Below are 9894 nucleotides of genomic sequence, written 5' to 3' on the forward strand. Positions count from 1 at the left end.
TCCTTTGGATCACTGGTGTGTCTCAGTAAGGGCAACTGGTGGAAACATTTTGTAATTGCTCAGTATTAACTTGCCTATTTTACTGTGCCCCTGGACACCAAACTCCTCCGTTTGTAGGCTGATTTTTATTCTTTCACATATTTTAATGTAATGGTTCCACCTCACTTTCTGTATGAAATAAGAAGGGAAGTCCAATATTTACCATGAATGAATATGGAGATTCATAAGCAAACACCCTGGGCCAACCCTCTCTTTTTGTGTTACAAGTTCTAGCAGGGTTTGCTTTGTTTAAACCACTGAGGGCACTTGGCTGCATTTCATTAAACCTCTCTGATTTTGTATTTATTTTAATAAGACCATTTTATTATTGTGGGTTGTTAGTTCTTACATGACACATATCAAACCTGGCAGGTGCCATTTAGAATATTCTTTTGGAAAAAATTGTTTTATACTTGAGGATTCACCTCAGTCATTTACTTTGCAAGAAAAAGAATGCTGGTCTTCTGTAAAAGGTATTTTTTTAACATTTAAGAGATTAAAATGAATGGAAAATATTTGTTTTCATTCACCAACCATATGTAAAATGAGACTCCTTTTAGAATTTCCAAGGCAATATGATGGAATGGTTGGACTTGATCCTGGAGGCCTTTTCCAACCTTAATGATTCTGTTATTCTTAATGATTCTATGAATGGGGTCACAGAAAAAAAACAAGGCTTCAGATTCCTGCTGAGTCCTTCCCATGTGTTTTTTCTCTCTTTTGAGGCTCATTTTAATAAACACTTTCAATTTACTCAGCCTCTTCCACCTGGGAATCTCACTGGCTGTGCTGCACTAACTGGGAAGTGACTCTTCCCTCTGTCAGCGTGCCAGGGACTGGCACTATGGACTGTCAAATGGGAACTCCAGGACACTCTGGGATTTGCCTGCAGAGGGGGCACAGGGGACCCCAGAGCCTGCACAGCCCTGAGCAGGGAAGCAGTGAGGCCACTGGAGCACAAGGGAAGTGCTGCCCAGGCAGGTGCTCATCCTACCCCTCCCAGCCATCCCCTCATCGCTTGTTACACCCCAGCACTAATTCCCCAGCACTGATTGGATTTCCATGGGTGAGGGGCTGTACAAATGTTTGCTTTCAGCACCAGCCCTGCCATGGAGGCTTTGTGTTCCAAGCGGGTGGGTATTGCCAGGCTCCCCTTCATGCCTCTTAATGCCTCCCTGACCCTGTTTGCCCGTAAGTAGCTTTGCCATCAGCGCTGTAATTCTGCTGAGTGATTTTAGGAGGGCCCTGCTGGGTGATCCCTGCCTGGCTCCCAGCAGGCAGCCCCTGTTACATGGAACGCTGGCTACGGAGCGATTCCATTGTACAGCCCAGCTCCCCCAGCTTGTAATTAAACAGCAAACCCCTGCTGAGGAAAGGTCACCCAGATCAAATCTGCCAAAAAGAAGGGACCGGAGAGATGGAACACCAAGCCCACTGTACATTCAATATCCATTCATTACCTTAGGATTTAGCACTTGCCATGAAAGTAAACAGTTTGCAGTGATGCGCTGTGTGGGAGCTCCTGGAGCTTACATGGGCTCTGCCTCTGTGACCTGTGTCAGTGCCACGCTCAGGTGCATTAATTTTTTGAAAGGGAGGCATTAACAGTGCAGTGACTTTGCTCATACCTGTGCTTTGATCGGGTGTTTTGAGCCGTGTAATCGGGAGCTGCTGCGTGATCACTCAGATTGGGGTTTATCTCTCAAGCTTTTCAAGCTTTCAGAGGCTGACAGGGAGATTAGGTCGGGAATATCAGCTCCATATTCTCACCCCTCATGCAAATAAGTTTAACAGATGCAACAATGCTCCACTCCCTGGGTGTAGTAAAAAATATACCACACTCTTATGTGTCCAGAGCAGCTGTGGCTGCCCCATCCCTGGTAGTGTCCAAGGCCAGGTTAGACAGGACTTGGAGCAACCTGGGGTAGTGGAAGTTGTTCCTGCCCATGGCAAGGGGTGGGACTGGATGGACTTTAAGGTCCCTTCCAATTCAAAACAATCTGGAATTATGTGATTCTATAATAGACCCAATTGGTAGAAAAATATAAGCAGTAGGTTGTAGCAGCTTTACTGTGTTCATCCATGTTCATAATAAATTTTTCCTGTCCTAGAAATGAGCTTTACTCTGTCTCTCACAGAACTCATCATCTACTGTTTGTTTTTCATGGGCAACAATAACTAAGACCTTTTTGAATAATTTGCTCCTCCACTTTTAATTGGAAATGTCTGGGCTGGTCCTTGTCCTGTCCCTTTCTGATGCCATTTGACTCTGGTTCACAGAGGGCAAATGGAGCTGCAGCAGCTGCAGTGACACATTTAAATCTGTTTTTTTCACAGAATGAACGGGCTGCACAGGGAGGTGGTGGAGTCTCCATGTCTGGAGGTGTCCAAGGAACGACTGGACGTGGCACTCAGTGCTCTGATCTGGGTGACACGGTGGGGATTGGTCACAGGTTGGACTCAAATGATCCTGGAGGGCTTTTCCAACTTTAACAATTCTCTGATTCTGTGATTCTGTGCTTGAGATGCTGGAGATCCTCAAAAATACTGGATTTTGTTGTTGAAAAAATTGAGGAGCAACTATTTTGCAAAACCCTCTTTGATGATGCTTTAACATAGTTTTTCATGAGTCTCCACAGGACTGAATCAACCAAAATGCCCTCCCTTGTCCTTCTGCAGCATCACTGGGAGCTTTGGTGCCAGATTGCTATCCATATTTATCAAAGAAATGATACAGGAGTGGAGCAACAACGTTATTGGAATCCCTGGCGTTATGAAGAAATCTAAACCTGATAACTGCTGAGTAAATGTTAATATTCAACATTGTCTGTTGGTGATGGGGAGAGAGCAGGGCCCATTAGGAAGAAGAAGAGAAATCAAATCCCTGGGAAAGCTGTTTTCTCTCTTGCAGTAATGACCAACACGGTTAACAGGATTTCTAATGTATGTTTTATTCTCTTCCCTGAAAGTCTGCTGCTAATAAAAAGTCCTTTGTCATAGCCGATGTATTTATTGGCAGCTGTGTGTAGTCCCACATGTCACTGAGTGCTGGGACCTGGGGGAGGTGCTGCACAAAGGACACTGACAGGAACTGGCAAACCAGCCAATGAGGATTCAAATGTTTTGGGCTCAGAGCAGAGGGAAAGCAAGGAAAGGGAATTTTGGAACAGGGACACAACTCAGAGCCAGCCTGGTGACATGGCTCTCGGTGCCTGTGCCCCATGGAGCCTTGGGGTGGGGACAGGATGTCTGAACCAGGATCTCTGCTTTCAAATTCAACCTGAAACACTCAGGGTTGGAGATTGGCATTTCCTTCATTTACCTGGCCAAGAAGTATTGGGAAGACCATCACTGAGCGTGGCATGGTCAGCAAGTGAAGCAAGGGCTGTTCAAGATTGGGTGGGGCTTGGAGCAACCTGGTCTAGTGGAAAGTGTCCCTGCCCATGGCAGAGGGTGGGATAGGATGAACTTTGAGGTCCCTCCCAATCCAAACCACTCTGTGACTCTGTGATTCTATAATGAAGAGTGAGCACCTTTGGAATATCGAATGGTCATTGGCCATGTGGTGTGTGGAATTCTACCAGCACATTGAAATGGATCTTGGGCAGAGAGGTGGTTTTGTTTGTTTAATTAATTTAATTTAATTTAATTTAATTGTATATTTTATTTTATTTTATTTTATATATTATTTCATTTAATTTCCTGTATTCTATTTTATTTCAAACCCACAAGCCAGGCCCTGGCATTGCCCCCTGTGAGCTCCATGGAGAGCTGCTGAAGCTCCAGGTTGCCAGTGCTCTCCTTGGCTCTCTGTGGTGTGCCAGGCAGGGATCAGCTTGAAGGTGGAATTGGCTCTTTATTCCCCCCATTGTGGAAACAGTGCCTATTTTCCCTGGTAGAATGTTCTGAGAACACCTTCCAAAGGTGCCTTCCACGACACTGCCATGGTACCCCCAGGAATGCCATGGCCTCATTTGTCCCTCTCCAACCCAGAACAGCCAAGTCCTGCCCTGGAGGGGTGGAATTACCTCCTGGAGCAGCCTCTGGCACCTTCTTCCCCATTCCCATGAGCAGGGTCAGTGTGTCTACCTTCACTCATTTCTCTTTCTAGTTAGATAAAGATTTTAAACAGAATCTCTCCTTTAAGTCATAGTCCTCACTTGGCAACCAGAGAGAGTGTGATACATATGGGGAGTTTAGAGGAAGTTATTAACACAGCAAGATTATTTTGTTTATTCCAATTTCACTGTTCACAGCTCAGCACAAAGCCAGGACTACTTCATAATTCCTAATAAATCACCTTAAAAACACACTTTCATTACTTGTCTGCAAGTATTTTTAGTTTTCTAAGCTATTTTTAGCTCTAATCTCTGCTGCATCACTCAGGTGTTATTGTCGTGTTGGCTGCTTAATGCTGAGCTTATTTATTCTTTTAAATTGTCTTATCATATGCTAATGTGCTAAGCCTTGTGCTCTGGATCACCAAGGAAAGATATTTTGTGGAATGAAGAACATATGGCTCCAAACCAAGGTGTTATGCAGGGCACTGCTTTGCAAAATCCTCCCTGTATTAGTGGAGTAATTAAAATATAAGCAAGATGCACCAGAACCTGAGGTGTTTCTGCTCAGGGTTCAATATGCTGTTGTATTCTCAGCTTCCTGATTGCTGCCGTGTAAAACAGGAGAGAGAAATCCAAAGTCCATCAGGGCAGAGGAATAATCAATAGTTACAATCTCTCAAAGACAGGCAGTGCTTGTTAAACCTAAGGGGAATGCTCTGCCCTGCACTGCAGGAGCCCAGCCCTGGCCTTGAGCTGAAGGACAGGGGATTTAGATGGGATATTGGGAAAGAATTATTCCCTGGGAGGGTGCCCTGGCACAGGTTGCCCAGAGAAGCTGTGGCTGCCCCATTCCTGTAAGTGTCCAAGGCCAGGCTGGACAGGGCTTGGAGCAACCTGCTCTAGTGGAAGGTGTCCCTGACCATGGCAGGGGTGGAAAGGGATGGGCTTTGAGGTCCCTTCCAATCCAACCCAGCCTGGTGTTCTGAGATGATTTTATGTTTTGTCTTTCGCCTAATTTTTCAGCAGAAGCCAGGCTGTAATGTGTCACATGGCTCTGGCTCCAACAGCAAAGCTCATTTATAAGAGAACATCCTGTTCACAAATGAGGGTTGATGCCACTGTACCATTTTTGGGCAGCAATGATGTGACCCTGGATGTTTCTTTCATTCAGATCATTTCATGCCAATAGCAAGAGAGATCCTCCAGAAAAAAAACAGGATCCTAACCTCACACCCATCAGATTATTTCAATGTATCATTAATATCACCTTTTTATTCTACTGCCTTTTAAAAATCTGTTTGTGGAAAAGTGCTCCTAGAATATATTAGCATTTGCCTGGAATAGGGTATTTAATTTCACATGCAGGAACTGACAATGCAGCGTGGATGGTGCCTCCCACACAGCATTTACTGTCATTACAGTCGCCTACATCTATTAACTTATTTTGTTGATGATTGGGGATGAATATTAGAGAAAGAACTTGGTGCAAAATAAAACCACAGCTGCCCACCACCTGAGAATGAAGGAAAAAGGGCATAAACATGGCTTGCAAACTCTGAACTCACTGTTTTGAAACTATCTTAGGAAAATTAAGGATTATATTCAGTTACTTGTTGCAGTGTGGCATGAACCTGGTGTCCAGGAGTTGGACTTTGATGATCCTTGTGGGTTCCTTCCAACTCAGAATATTCTGTGATTCTATTCCATGATGCCTTCAAGGTTTGTCTCTGCTCTGTTTTCTGCCCCTGACCCTTTCCAAAGGCAGCACTGTGAGCACTGAGCAGGGCTGAGGAGGAAAGGAAGACAGAGGTTGCATTTTCCAGTTTTGCAAAAGATCCCAGAATTCTTTAGTGCTGCTGCCTTTATCAGACAAACTGATTTATTGCTGCCGTGGTAAGTCCTGCATGAACGATGAATTAATTCCCCCCGAGATACAAATCAGAGTCACTGCTGTCCCTCATGCTCTGCTGTCCCTGCCAGGGTCCTGCCCTGTTCTGTAACACTTCCACAATATCACTGCACAGGAGCGAAGGCTCCCATGAAGGCACTGGGGACAAACGGGAATGATCTGGAAGAGTCACCAACCCCCTGCTGGGTCCCTGGTTTACTCTATCTCCTGATAATGGCTTTGAACTGAGGGAGGGCAGGGTTGGATGGGATATTGGGAAGAAATCCTTCCCTGCGAGGGTGGTGAGGCCCTGGGAAAGGTTGCCCAGAGAATCTGTGGCTGCCCCATCCCTGGAAGTGTCCAAGGCCAGGTTGGATGGGGCTTGGAGCAACCTGGGATAGTGGAAGGTGTCCCTGCCCATGGCAGGGGGTGGAACTGGATGGGTTTTAAGGTCCCTCCCAACCCAACCCATTCCATGATTCCATGCTTTCCTAAGGAAGCCACAAGACATTTTAGGAGAACAAGTGCATTGGAGAAGGTTCTGGAGCAATAACTAAAATTGTCTCATGTCCTCAAGGTACTGCAGGAGTGGTGGCCCCACGGTGGGCAGAGGTGGTCCCTTGTCCCCAGGTGTCCCTTGAGCTGATCTACTCCAGAGATGGCTTCAAGCCCCAATAGTCTCCTTTGTAACTTCTGAAGGCTGGTAATTATTTTGTCTCACCACTGACTAAGTTGACAACTTTCTTTCCCTTTTCCACAATAATTCAATGACTTTTACATGTTCCTATGAAAGGGTGTGTTTACTTTGATTAGACAAACTGTGAATATTAAATGACAGTCTGTACCATTGAATCTGCTCTTTATCTTCTGCCCATTGTCGTAGACCAATATTCTCCTTTGGGAAGGCATTTAAGCCTCTTCACAGTGATTGAAGGCAATGACTTACTTTTTATATTCTATTTACACTGATCTCTATTAGATTTCCACAGGTATAAGAGCTTTCAATAGCAGGATCCCCCTTATCTGCAGACATGGGCTGAGCAGAGGCAGCACATGGCACTGGTGATCCCAGGAACCTGCTTCTCTGAGGGTATTGCTAATTATGTATGGTTAATTATGCAGTTTTAAACAGTAGCTCAGGCTTAGTCCACAGCCTTAACATGCACAGACTGTCAGCTGGCTACCTAGGACAGCACCCAGGGCCTTCTGGCTGGGTACAAGCTGTGCTGCACATCACTGGCCTTATTTGCTGAACTCAAATTCTCCAAGAGAGGTAAAAGTTTGGCACAGCATTGGTTTAAAGTAACTTCCCTCGTACAAAAATGCACATAAACAGCCTTTACAGTAACGAATTCTAATTCTTATATAATGAATTTCTAGGAAGTGCATTATAAACAGGATTGTTTCACAGCCCCAAGAACTCGGGTGAAGGGAAGAAGAGATGCCCTAATGCTGCTGCTGCACTGAGTTAGAGCTGGTTACTGTTTTTTTGCATCTTCTCAGACCGTTTTAGTACACATTAATTTACCAAGCTCAGACAGACACCCTCATTTAAATTGTTATATTATCTGTTGGGGTATTTTTTAGCTGCTTTCCCATGCTGACACTGAAATATTGGGCCGGCTCTGTGCTGGCATGGATGTCTCTCCCAAAGCTTTCTGTGCAGACAGGAACAGATGTTAGCTGTAAACAATCTGATGCTGGTGGGAAACTGACAGTGGTCCAGCTGGAAGATCTTTGGAGGACACTAATGGGCAATTGCTCCTTGGATGTCAGCCTGTCCTTCTGAATAATGGAGGAAATCCTACTTACAGAGGCTACAAACCCTATCCTGATTTGGGTTGTTTTGCTCCTCCTCCTTAGTAAATCCAGGAGTCTTTCACAGGACATTCAAAGTTAAAGGAACCATAAATAATATCTCCTTGTTGTCTCATTAAATCTGAAGTTGGTGAACTGCTCTGGTGAGTCCTGGCCCCTTTGGTTCCACACACAAGTCTGTTTATTGCATGAGGGATGGGACACTTGGGATGCTTTGGGGGTTTTCCAGCCTGGAGAAGACAATGGGCTGGCAAGGCTTCCTTGGGAAGCCATAGAGATGTCATGGAGCCCAAGAAACATAAATCCTTCAGTGGATGGAGAGCAGCCATCTGGAAGGTCGCTGGGATGGTCACATTTTATTAGGTAGCTCCTCACTTTCTTCATGTGAGGGATTTCTGAAGTTAATTACAAAATCTTTACCATGAAATATTCAGGGACACTTATTTTTGAATACCTCAGGTTTAATTTAGGTTCCTTGAAATTTTAATATCTGGCTTTAATATTTAATGCTGCCCTGACAGGAGTATAGAAATTTAAAGTCTATCCTTTGAATGAAACAAATCCTGGATTTCTTTGTGGAAAAGGCTGAGATGGAGAGTTGAGGAAAGGGTCTGTCTTAAAAGGGTCCAACTCTCTCTTCTTTTATCCTACACATATATATATATGTATGTGAATATACTGGGCTTGCTCTGCTCTAATTAAAGTCTCTCATTTATTAAAGTATCTTTAACATTTTTACAGCACGGTATCTAAAAATGAGAAGTATTATGATATTTTTTTTTTTCTGGGAGAGGGATTAGCAGCCCAATTAACAGACACCATTAATTCATGAACTGCATTTGAGGTGAAATGAGTAACACAGGCTTTGTGAAATTTGCTGAGAATCTCCATTAGAGTCAAGATGTATAAAAACAACTGGAAAAATATCATGAGCTGATGGGGTTTAGTGTTTAAGAGATCCAGGTAAACCTGTAGCTGGGTGAAAACTGGGTGAAGAAAGGGTTCTTGTTAAGGTCAGCGTGAGACTTGCCTGGAGGATTTTGCCACTGCCTCATGCAGAAGGCACAGGAAAAATATCCACTACAGGTTATGGAGCCAAGCTGCTGGGTGGTGAGTGTCAAAGAGCAGGAAAATATATGTGAACATGTAAAACAGCCCCAAAAAACTGTGCTCACAAAGGCTCTTTGTGAGAGAGATCAGGGGATGGATAATGGGGCTGATTGGAAAAAGCAGTTTGGGCCAGTTCTGTGCCTGCAATTTCCTGAGCTCATAATGCCTGAGTGTCTTTATGGCCACATTTCATACACTTAGATGATCACCTTCCCAGCTTTTACTGCCAATCAGTCAGATTTCCATGGGGCTGATCTCATGTGCCATTATTCCCACAGGATAAGAGCCTGCACAGTCTCTCCCCACCTCATCCAGACTTTCTGTGCAGGTACAGCAGGAGTAGGATGTCCCCAGGGATCCCCAAACCTCTGCCTGAGCTGAGTAATTTTTGAGACAACAAGATGTAATTGTCAGATATGAGGACAGAAAATCCCTAAAGTCATTTAAAACCCCTAGTAAATGTCTGCACAAACTACTCAGAAGGTGCTCGTGGCTCCTTGGAGAGTGGAGCCAGGTGGGTTCGGGCTCTGCTCCCAGGGAACAAGGGGCAGCACAAGAGGAAATGGCCTCAAGCTGTGCGAGGGGAGGTTTAGTTTGGATGAGGGAAAATTTCTTCATGGAAAGAGTGGTCAGGCATTGGCACAGGCTTCCCGGGGCAGGGGTGGAGTCCCCATCCCTGGAGAGATTTAAAAGCTGTGTGGATGTGGCACTTGGGGACATGGGTTAGTGGTGGCCTTGGCAGTGCTGGAGAACAGTTGGACTCAACAGGCTCAGAAAGCTTTTCCAACCTAAACAATTCCACGATTCTGTTTGACCTAGCTTATTCATCACAATGGAGAGAAGGGGCCAGGGATAGCTTTAAGGGCAGTGTTGGCTTTTAACATCCTGTACTTGAGCTAAATAATTGTTGTAGGGTCCCTTCCAACTGCAGTATTCTATTCTATTCTATTCTATTCTATTCTATTCTATTCTATTCTA

This window comes from Neopelma chrysocephalum, unplaced genomic scaffold, assembly GCF_003984885.1.
Source record: "Neopelma chrysocephalum unplaced genomic scaffold, ASM398488v2 Primary Assembly neopelma1_97, whole genome shotgun sequence".
Classification (NCBI taxonomy): domain Eukaryota; kingdom Metazoa; phylum Chordata; class Aves; order Passeriformes; family Pipridae; genus Neopelma; species Neopelma chrysocephalum.